The following is a 12490-nucleotide window of genomic DNA, read 5'->3' as shown; positions in this document are numbered from 1 at the left end:
TCGTTTTCTCATGATCTTTGTGTGCGAAATTTTAGAATTATAAATTGCGCATAGTTTTTACAGTAAATAATATCGTGAAATAAACTTTCGGTACTGATTATATTAAAAAATAATTCAAGTTTAATCATTGTGAACGATATATATACATATATATACATATATATATGCCTTTGTACATCTCAAATACGTACATGATTCATTTGTAAAATAAAATACAAAAATAAAATATAAACTTACAAACAACAAGTAACGCTTAGTCTACATGAAATCATATATATACTTTTAAATATATAACCATAAAAATAAATGTCGATACTAATCTTTGAGTGTGAATAAGTCCATGCTTGTATATAGACTTTTATAGAGAAGCTGAAAGATGAAGAGATGATCACACAAAAGTAGCCATAATAGTAACAATTTAATTTAATAAATATATCTTTATATATTCATATATGCGTGATGAGTTTCATCAATCAATTTCAGCCGTTTTCTTTTTCTTGTTGTACCTATATGGCGGAAGCGAAATTGTAAGTATAAATGCGTACACATTTTCTCTCATTCCTGCACGTCAAGAAGCAGCAGACATACTTCCGGTTTGAAATGTTAATTGAATTGAATTAAGAAAGTACCGTTTTCAATACTAACATATTTGGATAGCCTCAAATTCCCATTGCAAAGACAAATATGAAGAAATAAGAAATCTCGGAAAAATTGCATAGAACCATGTCATAATAAATTTTCCTTTGTTCGTGTTTTCATCAATGAATGCGTGAAAATTGAACATGGAAAAGATAATTTGTTAGTTTATAATTCTAAAACGAAACTTCCTGTATGAAAAGTAAGAATGCAGCATAGATACCGTATAATTTATTCTATCTCCGTATAAGTTTTATAAATTAAATTAAATTCTATATTTAAAAGTTCTATATAATCTGTATAAAAAAGTGATGACCTGTCAACTGAAGTCATTTTATTCGTGATCGAATTGATCGAAAGGTAGTCACATGGATTACCATCATGTGGCAGTATGTATGTTTATGTACATGTATTGAACTTTAGTTAGGCATTAAAAAAAAGAATAACGTCCACATTCACTCAAAGGCTACAACTTAAAATAATCTTAATGCACTCAAATTACATTTACTCTTAGGGCATACATATATTGAATATATATTATAATGTTTAACTTCAAATAAACATCATTAGCAGTGAAAAGATTCATAAACCGATAAATTATTTCATTAATAATATACTGTGAACTAATTTATGCAGTAATTTATTTTAAAAAATTATGAAAACAAACTTATAAATGTAAATATAACCTCAAAATTGTCAGGAATGAATAGTTAAAAAATTACCGTTATCTTGCTAAAAGTAAAAATGTTTAAATAGAGTTTGCAAAAAGTACTGCTCCAAATAAAGTAAAATTAAATTTTAGTATTTTTGTTAAAAAAAGTAGAAAAATATGTTTAAAAAATAAAGAAAATTAAATTGTCAGGTGCAGCTGACGTTAAGATTTATTTAGAAAAAAAAAGGAGAAACGCAATTAGATTTTTATTTGCCAATTAACGTCAATGAGTGTTAAGCATAGAATTGTTTTACGTATACGGTATATTCGATTCGAGCATGAAATTGAATATTATATTTCTATCCTATCTTCTCTTATCTTAAAAAAATGATGAGTCGCCGACTTACGCCATTATGATTAGTTAATGCTAAAAAAGATCGCGAAATGTTGAATTTTAGTATACTTTGAAATATTTGCATCATATATCTAGAAGTATGAGATTTATATGTCAACAGTAAATTCAATTTATGTTTTTATTTTTTATAACCATCTAATACTGAAATTGATATTATCGTCTTAAAATTTGGTTAGAAGAGGGAGAAAGCGAATAAAATAAAATGTAGGAAAATACATTTGTAGCTTTTAAGCATTGTAAATTAAAAGGTATGCCAACAACGGAAATTAATTATCAAAATATTAAGCCATTAAATTTGAAGAATATTCACGGATGTCTTGAACAAGGCAAAAAAAGTCACGGTGTTAATTATATTACTCACACTATAAGATTGGGGCCGTAACCACTGCTATTAAATATGTAATGTTTAGTATTGTATAATAGTATAATAGCTTAGTTCATTTTATCAATCGTAAGTTTAATTAATTTTTCGAATAATTTTTCCGATACATCTTTAAATAAGTAAAAGTTCATCGGTTTTGTGGAAAAATGGGTGCGAATTCTATTCTCACTCATTAATAAATATCGATGGATGTAATGTATTTCAAACAGCATAATTTATTTATACGTATATACAATTAGAATCTCAAAATTGTCACATGAAAGGTTCAAATAATGTAATAAATAAGAGAAAAACATAAGAAAGCGCGCATGAAACGCGCTTGACAACGCTAGTTCTAATAAAGAGTAGATACAGATAAAAGAAATGAAATAAGTGACGTTATTTTATTAAATATCAAAAGATAATTACTGCAGTTTATATTGTTCTTATTCTTTTTTGTATATTCAGATATTTTGCTCCATTATTGCACATTTTCAGATCAGACTAAGTAATTTACTTTGGTAGTCATACTTTCGTCTGTTTTCACGTAAATTAAATAATGTAAATAGGACAACATTTTATTGGATTAATAAAACCCAGCTTTCAATAATATATTCAATTTTCGCTTGGAGAATGTGATTATGAGTAATGTATTTCGACTTTTTTTTTCTATTGTTTAGTTTTTGAGATTCAGAAGAATAATTAATATACACTTATTCATCATCGAGCTTTTTCGTAAGTTGAATTTGCGTAAAAGTATCAAAAATTAATATACTAGTTCCGTATCTTTACACATTTGCCAAGAAAAAAGTATATATATTTGTGAGCATTTAGTATTTGTATATGACTTATACAGAACTTCTAATAGTGACATGTTATATACGCAATTTAATTTTTACATAGTGTGACGGTAATTAAACACGTTTCTAATCCTTCATATATCGCGAGAGAAAAGTATACGGTATGCAAGAACAGCATCTAAATTATCTTTGATAGTGAAGGTCGTTTTTCGGTCCCGCCCTAATGGCGTTCAAATTATACCGTTATTTAAATGAGCACAAATTTATTCGCCTGGTTGCAACAGTTACGAATCACAAAATTATTATAATTTTCCTCGGCAAAACCTCGGTGAACCAGCTTTTCTCACCCTTCGCATTAGACTGTGTACTATCATAAGCGGAAGGAAGTTTGCTTCAATCGAAATGAAATTAATTTTTATCATTTGATTGAGGCAAAAATTACAATGTCGTCATCCCCGTTATTAATGAAAATATAAATGCAGTATCACACGAAGAAGTGTATTTTGTTGACGATCAATTTGCTCTTGAGAAAAAATAAAAGCAAATAAAAAAAGTGACAAGTGACTTTTGAATTTTTAACACCAAACCACATTTATGAGATTTAATGTGCGTATCTGGACAAAAGTCAAAATCATCGATTAGTTGTCGCTCATGATTCCAAAATAGTTCTATATAGCTACACGTATTATATGCTTATTTAAGAAAGAAAAACAAATTGGAGATGTAGGATTATACAAATTCTGAAGAAATAAAGATGATTACCATTGGTATATAATTCGTGGTAAAAACTGAAAAATGACTAATAGTAGCAAAAATAACACAACATAGGAATTTATCTTTGACCCATTAAATTAATCCGTTGGATTCAAAGTGAATTCATAGTTATTGAGAGAAATAATGTAATAAAAAAATATAAAATAGAAATAAAACTGCCTTTAACATTTAATTTTTTATTAAAAATAACACAAAAACTAAATGGGTAATAGATCTTAAACATTGCAAAAATTAATATATAAATGACTACTACTTAATAATAAGAAATAAGGTACATAACTTATCATGTTTTAGTGGAGAGTTGACAGATTTCCTAATGTCTTAGTATATTACTATCAAGAATAACAAACGTTCTTGAGCAATTTAGTAATGTACTACTTTCATCCAAATATTTACAATAATGCTTAAGCGGACTTTTGGTGTAATATGAAAATGTCAAATAGTTACGATTCAAACAATCATTTTGATCAATTCGTTGATCGAAAAGAGACGAGCCAGCTCAAAAATTTAACGTTGCTCATTAATTATATAATATACACTGTGTATCACGCATATTGTATATATGTGCCATATATGTCGATACGCATAACTATCAGGTGAACAAGTTCTTTTTTCATCATATTTTTTTGAAGATTTGTATGCACGAAGTTTTCTTTCTACTGACAGAAAAAGCGGAAAATTGTATGTACGCACACATATGCATATATTAAAATCATTACTAACTTATTTGTTTCCGGGTAATAGTTTCTATAACCCTAGTATATTAAGTAAAACTCCCCGTGTTCCCGACCCCCTCCCCTTTTCAAAAAGGTAAAACCTGATAAGAGCTCATTTACCATATTTCCGTTCCGCTAAATAATAATATAGTTACCTGTTTTCTTATCAAATTTAAAGCGTATATACATGCTTTCTGCTGAAAAATTTAAAGATTGTCAAATAATCTCTATATTTGATATATAGCATACTCGCATAAGGTTTGACCTTTTTCAAAAGGTGCGTGGGGCAGAGGGACTATAAGTACACCATTGGATCAAATTCAAATTACAACAGGAGAAACTTTTTCAAAATTTCGCAAACGGCTTATACAAATCGTCGATCTTTCAGATTTATTTGAAAAATTATCAATATTGAATGAAAAGTTTCATATTCCTCCCTAGAAACTCGTGTACTACTACGTGGCTGTTTAACGGTATTGATTTGATTATTGTCAACTTGCGACGCTAAAACTTGAAAATACCATAGGTTTGCCTTCGCAGACGTATCTTTTGATTAATAACGCGCATGGAAGATCAACTCTCAATTCTTGGCCAAAACTACCGAAGCTGTAAATTAAGTCAGGTGTAGGTACGCGAAAACCAATAAAAAGCTGAGATTGTTTGCAGGCAATACAAATAAACGAAAAGAGCCTAAAGCATGGAATAAGGTTTAAGAGCGCTCACGAGTGATTTACAGCAAAAATAATTATTATTTCGTGAATAGCTGTGCTTGTTCCTGTCTTCTTTCAATATCTTCCACCTCTGTATTCCTTTTCGCCTGCTCACCTTTCTTCTATTTTTCTCTTTCTTTTTTCTATTTTGCGTACAATCTTATGAATGCTTCATAACAAACATTACTATTCATTTACCTATAGAACGCAACTCTCCAATAAGATAATAACATTTCAGTCGTCAAGAATTTATAATAAATGTAATGAAAATTTAATGCTTATGCATCTGCTATTCATCTTATTTTTGCAATTCTAGTTTGCAAATTTCATCTTCAATCAAAATTACATCTTTTTTTATAACTCATTGACCTACTCATTAAGAAACCAATAAACTGCAAATGAAGCCTGGATGAAGATTTTAGTTTTACTAATAACTATACTTTTATTTATTTATTTATTTTTTACTTGTTTTTAATGATGTAAACTGAAAACAATTAACAACCTTGTCAAAATTCCAAAAGATTTCTATTTGTGCGATTCGAGATCGATTCATGATATTTTAATTACCTACATATTTTGTTTTTCATTACTATGTAGATAGAATAATTTAAAATTGCTAGAATAATTTAACAGTTCTTTTATCATTTTCCTTGATTTCTTTTTAAATAATTACATCAATTTTATGTATATTTAAGTTTCATACTCGGCTTTATAGATCATTCTCTACCTTTGAAAGCGCATTATAATATCGAACGAATAAGCGAGAAAAGAAAGAGGTAGAGAGCACGCATAAGAGGGAGGGATAGAGCGAGTGAGAGAGAGAGAGAAAGAAATAATATCGGCAGCTGCCGATAATGCATCCGTTCGTGTGTAAATCTGCGTCACCTAGTTGATTTATCGGTTAATTTACATACAGCCAATCACCCAGGAAAAGAAATGAAAAGAGGGATGAAAATAACGAAAGGATATATTTAAAAAAACGCTTTCAATTACTTCAGCGAATCACTCGAGGAAAAGCGATCTTACGGTTTTCCTACTCATGGCCAGCCATTTAACAATTTTTTACGAGCATCTTATTGAAAGACGATTTATATTTATATGACATTATGCTGAAAACGTAGCTGAATAAAATATTTAATTTTATGGGTCTATGGTATACTTTTTATTCATGGCGACAAGAAATTAGGTAATTTCAGAGGCAATGCCTCCCTGGAAAAAACTTTAATTAATTAGAAAGTACGAATTGCTTAATAACTTTACGGAGCGTCACTTACCACCTTCTTGACGAGAGATAATTTTTCTGCTGATGTTTTTGAGAACCGCCATAGTGCCGCGTCCTAAAGTAGTTCTTTTATATTATTGTTTCTACATAGTATACGAGTTGATCAGCGTTACAAGTGTTTCACTAACATGTCAAATGCACTTTCAGCAAACTTAAAGCATAACGTCGTTATCAATTATACAAGCATTCGGATTTTCATTTTCATTTCTTAAAAAAAATTCTTCAGTAATGGAAATTCAAACCTGAGCCTCTGGTCCAGAGTTGTATCAGTATAGCCGTGTAGTAACTCGTACCTTCTAAACTCTCGTCTCACATTTACATGTTAGATACAACCATGTAATTTATGCACTGAGAAATAGAATTGTATACATAGTCGATCAGAAAAATCCACGGTAAGATGATCAAAAGTTGTATATTCTATACATCTGTTAACTGTGAAATGTATCAAGTCAACAAATTTTCTAACGTTTTGGCTAAATCTTGGAAATCAATGATTTTGTCTTTAAAAATCATATATTTCATCAATATTCTGTATATGCATGCTTTTGTAAAATCAATACTATCATTTTGTATCATTCCATTTCACTTTTCATTAATTATTTTTGTTTATTAATTTTTTTATTCTTGCACGTAATCTGCTGATCATGAAAATCAACCGAGTAGTTATTAAAAACTTAAAAATTCTTCTTATTAGTTATAGAATACGAATGCATTGTTTCATTCTTTGAATATTATACTGAACTGAATTCAAGGTAAAAAAAACCAATAAACATATATATTTTGAATGTTATTAATATTTGAATGCAATAAAAATTTTTCTGAAAATTCAATTAAAAGTAAATAAAATAGCCAAACAATGATCCTTGAAACGAGTTAGTTGTTTAAAAATTATCTACAAGGAGTTGTACGATCGTTACAAAAATAGTATATTATAAAAATAGTATGAGAATATTAAGTATCATATTGAAGTGTTCATTTAAATGGTCCTATAGTAGTTAGCTTGCCTCATTAGACACAGTGCGCCTGATATTCTTAATGAAAATGGAAACATTGAAATGCTTAAAATGTTGTCTATGTACTATTAACTTTGACACGAGACTCAAAACCTCGATTTTCTCTTCTATTTAGCCAGGCCCTTAAGCCTCATTAGTAAACTGTACGTAGAAAAAGTATGCAAGTATGCATGCGATGCAGCGAACTCATAACGTCTTTATTGTCAAATTCTCGACTCTCTACTTATGTCTTGTTAAATCGCTGAGTAACTAACACGTAATATATTAGAGAGTAATCAAACGACTGTTTAGTCGGAGACTCCAACTGACAGAACCCCTCTAATTGTAAGACTGCATTTCTAGAATTGATATGCTCCTAACTGCCAACACATGTGTTATAGCAGGCTCGACTGAAATAAAGTTCAGCGTACTGCTCGGTGTTACTGTGGACAAAGGCGTAAAACTTGTCGTTGGTGATACTAGAAATTTATGTCTTCTTCAGCGTCGTCCATACGTTTAGAACTATTCCGTGCGAATGTGTAATAGTCGGCAAGTTGAGTTACGTGTTTCGCGAGCACGAATCCCTGTGATGTGAATGTGCATTTGAGATCTATTGCGGATTTCTTATCTTAACAAACATATAAATATATAAAAATGTGAAATTTCATGTAATCGCGCAATATCAACTAATGAAATAAGAAAATCTTTTTTTGACAGTCCAAATCAATGCTTTATAAAATCACGTTTGCTACTGATTTTTATATTTGATTAGATTACATTAAATTCAACGCCTGCACTCGTATAGTCTCAAGATGCTCGAAAATCAATATATAGTTTATTGATATTAACAAACTGTCTTGACAGTAGTAATAAACCTTGAAAATAGGACTTTCAAGTATATATATCTTATTCGTACGCTAAGCTTTCCATATGACTTACATTTATTGTTATGTTACACGACAAATTGGAGACACACTCTTATACACTATACTGTAAATCGTTAACGGTATTGTAACTACATTCTACAACACAAGATTTTCAAATGCAAAATTTCAATTTTCTTAGCAGACTATTCTGCTAAGAAATTTACACATCACGTATCATTACGGGTGCAGAATTAAGATCGATTGTAATTGTCAAGGGTACATCCCTCAAATGACAACACCATCATTCTATATCGTGAATCGATCAAATAATTGTTATTGCTCTGTAATCTGGATTTTAAGCAGTACTAAAATGTATACGCAATCGTATTCTATGTGAAACTTAAAATTTCACGAAATTTTGATAGTATAAAGTAAATCTTTCGGATTCCTAAATTAGACGTTGAAGCCTATCATTCATGTACTTTATATATCTATATATACACTAGATCGTGATTACCTTAACAGCTCATGTTACTCAAGAGCACTGATGGTTGAGTATATGTTTTGTTAAGCACCAACAAATGTAATTCTATACACGCAAACATTTAATTTAAAATTTACATTGTATGATGTTTGTATATAACCTAAGCTAAATCTTGCTGTTTAATTCTTACAAATAATTTATCATCAATTGCAAGAGTAAATCTGCTTATATGTATTGATAATAATCAATATCAGAAAATATAAATAACGTATATGTAAATGACTAAGATGACTGGATTCACCTTATTTTTTTGGAAAGATAAAGTGAAGATTAATATAGAAATAGAATTGTACTCGATAATTAGACTCATAATCAAGTTAATATATATGTATATGTGTGTGCTCCCCTCTGTCTCGTTATTTCTCTCTTTCTCTTTCGCTCCCTGACTCTGTTCTATGCTCTGTTCTGGAGATGAAGAAAGACGAAAGAAGTGAGAAGTACAGTCAGAAGAAACTGGTCGCATTCCGTGCAGGACAAAAGAGGATACAGGCCTGATTACAACATTAATAAACAAATGATGCTCTCAAGTCTCGAGTGCTTATGGAGTAGTGGGAGTACGATGGCCAATCGACGTTAAGGGGCGGGCTTAAGGCGGGTTCATACGCAACCAATCTAAAGTATAGGTACACGCCTACAAATTCACGCAAATGCGCAATTTTCTTGTGTGGCATTTTCATTTTTTTCTCTATTTCTCATTGTTACATTCACTTTTGTACTGTAGGAGTCGTTATTTATTGGCCTCTTATATGCGCTATTAATAACTTATTTGAAACTGAAGAAAACATTTGCCCAATTTTTGGCAGTTTATATTGATTATCATTTTGGACGTTCAGAGGGTAAGAGAAATGACACGTTGCAATACGTGCGGATAACGAAGTTTGCCTTGAATTTTTTAATAAAGCTCCGAATGAAGTAAACTCTATTTATCGAAAGCTCGCGAGGAAAACACATCCTTAACGGTCAATCGAGACTTTTAGACTAAACTTATACCTACATTGAATTGACTGTGCCGTTGAAGTCGTGCGTTTACACATACGCATCGCGCGCACGTGCACACACACGCACGTGCGCACGCGTATATTTATGTATATATGTATACGTGTGTCGCATTTTACGGGGTCCACTTTTAAAACAGTTTAGGCACACCTTTTCCTGCATTTCGAGGAGTCGGATAAATCGACTCAGTGCAAACACAGTATACTTTGGCGGAAGCATCCCATTACCAGAAACTTAATAGTCCGTGAAAACAATAGAATTACGTACTGAATCAAATAAAAATCGGCTTCTCTTTCTCATTTTCGCTATCTGTTCGTCTTACGTTCCAAAGTGTCCATGAGTGTAGCAATCCATGCAGAACCAAAGTTTATATGAAATTAGTATGCTAATCATTTTTACTAATATATTAAAAAGTTTAGTGTAGCTGCGAAATAGTACGCTAAGAGAACTTGCAAATCTATGCAAAAATACATTTCATTGGGTATGCAATCTATTATTCTTGGTTTCCATTCTGATGTCCAATTTAAATTGATGGTGATAAGGCTCTCTTTTTGTTTGGCCCTCCCACCTCAAAGTCTCATGCCCACTTGTGCGCGTGAAGACATTAGTTTTTTCTACAAAAACAAAAAATAATGACTGAAATGACTATAGCCTTGCAATCCGCGAGTGTGACTACCACTTTCTTACAGCTTAAGTTGCGTTTCTAAATCGCTACATTCTTCGCGCAGAATGGTTAATCCTACGCCAAGAGCATATAATATGATCGAAATGTCAACAAAGAGGGCACTGTCTTTCTTTCAGGTGGGAGCAAACTAAGCAGTTATTTCAAGAAAAAAGCTTGCACGAATATTGCATTACTTACTGCCGTAACAAAATTTACATAATCTCCTCCGATGCGCGATGTGTCAAATTTATATTATTTTGGATAAAGTAAATTGTTGAAAAATCACTTTTTGTAAGATATCTAGAACTCAACTTACTTACTCACACACACACACGAACGCAAAATCCCATAATTCAAAGACTGAGTTGAGTTACAGTTTTGTATTGTTTATAACTATTCGATGGATAATTTATGCCGTGATCTGTGATCAAATCATTAATATGATTGTCGTGTCTAATAATACTGATATAGAATTTGTACGTAAAAATTATATTTGTTTGACGTTTGACAAGTTATTTACATGTAGCGTATTATCTAATAGGTAATAACTTTTTGTCTTTATCGCTGTTGGTTAATCAACGTACGTGGGACGTCGAATAAAAGTGATATATAAGGTAACAATTATTCACTTGTGAATAACTAATAAAGGTGAATATTTTACGCAATGTTTGTATTCTATATTCATTGAATAGCCGTGGAGAGTAGCAGAAATGTTGCCAAATAAATACATAAACTATTGAAATTTCAGAATTTCAGTTGGCTTATCGACCTACTTAAATAAGTAAACAGCGAAAAGAATATAAAGAGATTTTTTTGACACTATATATTGTCAATTCAGTGAGACGGAATTTGAATGCCAAACCGCCTAGTAGGGATCGATTGACAAAGGTGAATAAAAGACAAATAAGAGAGAAGACAAACAAAGACCACGACGAAAGACACATCGTGCATCTAACAACTATAGAGTTAAGTTGGAAAATCAGGAGACCGATCTTTACTCTTCCGACTCCCCAGAAGTCCCAGGAAGAGCAATGCAGGTGAACTGCAAAGTAGCGCATGAATTTTCAATGAGTTAGAACGCGTATCCGATCGGAGCTCACAGCGACAACAAGATCATTATAATGGGTAGTCAATAAGAGAACAAGAAAAAGAGATCCAGAGAATTCTGAGAATGAAGCAATGTGACATTATAATTAAATTCGTTTATATATTCTTGCTTTGTTGGTAGAAAAAAAAATAGTTCATTAAATTGGCCAAATTAGTTTATTTTACATATAATATTTAACCATAATAAAAATAAATGAATTTTGTAAACCAGCAACTTAATAGTTCTTACGGACACTAAATTCGTAAGCATTTATATTCAATCCCTTAGCATGTTTAGCCGTGATAGCAAAAATCAGTAGCAGCTTCCACGAGGCTACGTTGGCTTGTCTGATCATGCTCCTCCTAATGAAGCTCCCTTTATCTATACTCTTTCGATTCTCGGTATAAATCCTTTGATTTTTCTCTTTTTTCTGACTCTGTTGGTCTCTCTCTCTCGCACTCATATGTGTTGCACCCAAACACCTCGGTTCTCTTACCTGCATACAGTATTCGACAAAAGTTTTCTCCTCGATAGTCTTTCTTACGGGCCAGAGGGTACTTTGCTCCAATTGCACCCTTTTTCAATTCTTCAACTGCACTTGCCTGTCAATAACAAACGCGTCGTTCGTTAAACTTATAGCCGCACTTGACGAGCGCACCTGAAGTACGCATAGAACTACGCTATGTTCGACGTGTTTCAGATTGTATTCTACGAATTATTAAGAAAGCTGGCGCGATGTTACACGTTCGATCGAAGCTACGCTGTTACGTAAACTAATGTGTAGCGAAAAGAATGAATTATTATAAAGACGTGGCAAAAGTGACGATGAAAAATATGTTATAGCACGAGGAGGATATTTGTAAAGAACGACATCGACGTAATCCAGGAAGCCTAAAAAGTGGACCATGAAGAAAATAATTGTTTCGACTGTACAGAAGTGAACAACGAGTACGATAAAGATAAAGAGGAAGCTTTGGATAAAGCAAAGCAAAGAT

This window comes from Phymastichus coffea, unplaced genomic scaffold (assembly GCF_024137745.1).
Source record: "Phymastichus coffea isolate CEN01 unplaced genomic scaffold, Cenicafe_Pcof_1.1 PCOF00184, whole genome shotgun sequence".
In the NCBI taxonomy this organism is placed as follows: domain Eukaryota; kingdom Metazoa; phylum Arthropoda; class Insecta; order Hymenoptera; family Eulophidae; genus Phymastichus; species Phymastichus coffea.
Note: the sequence above shows the minus strand (reverse complement) of the source record.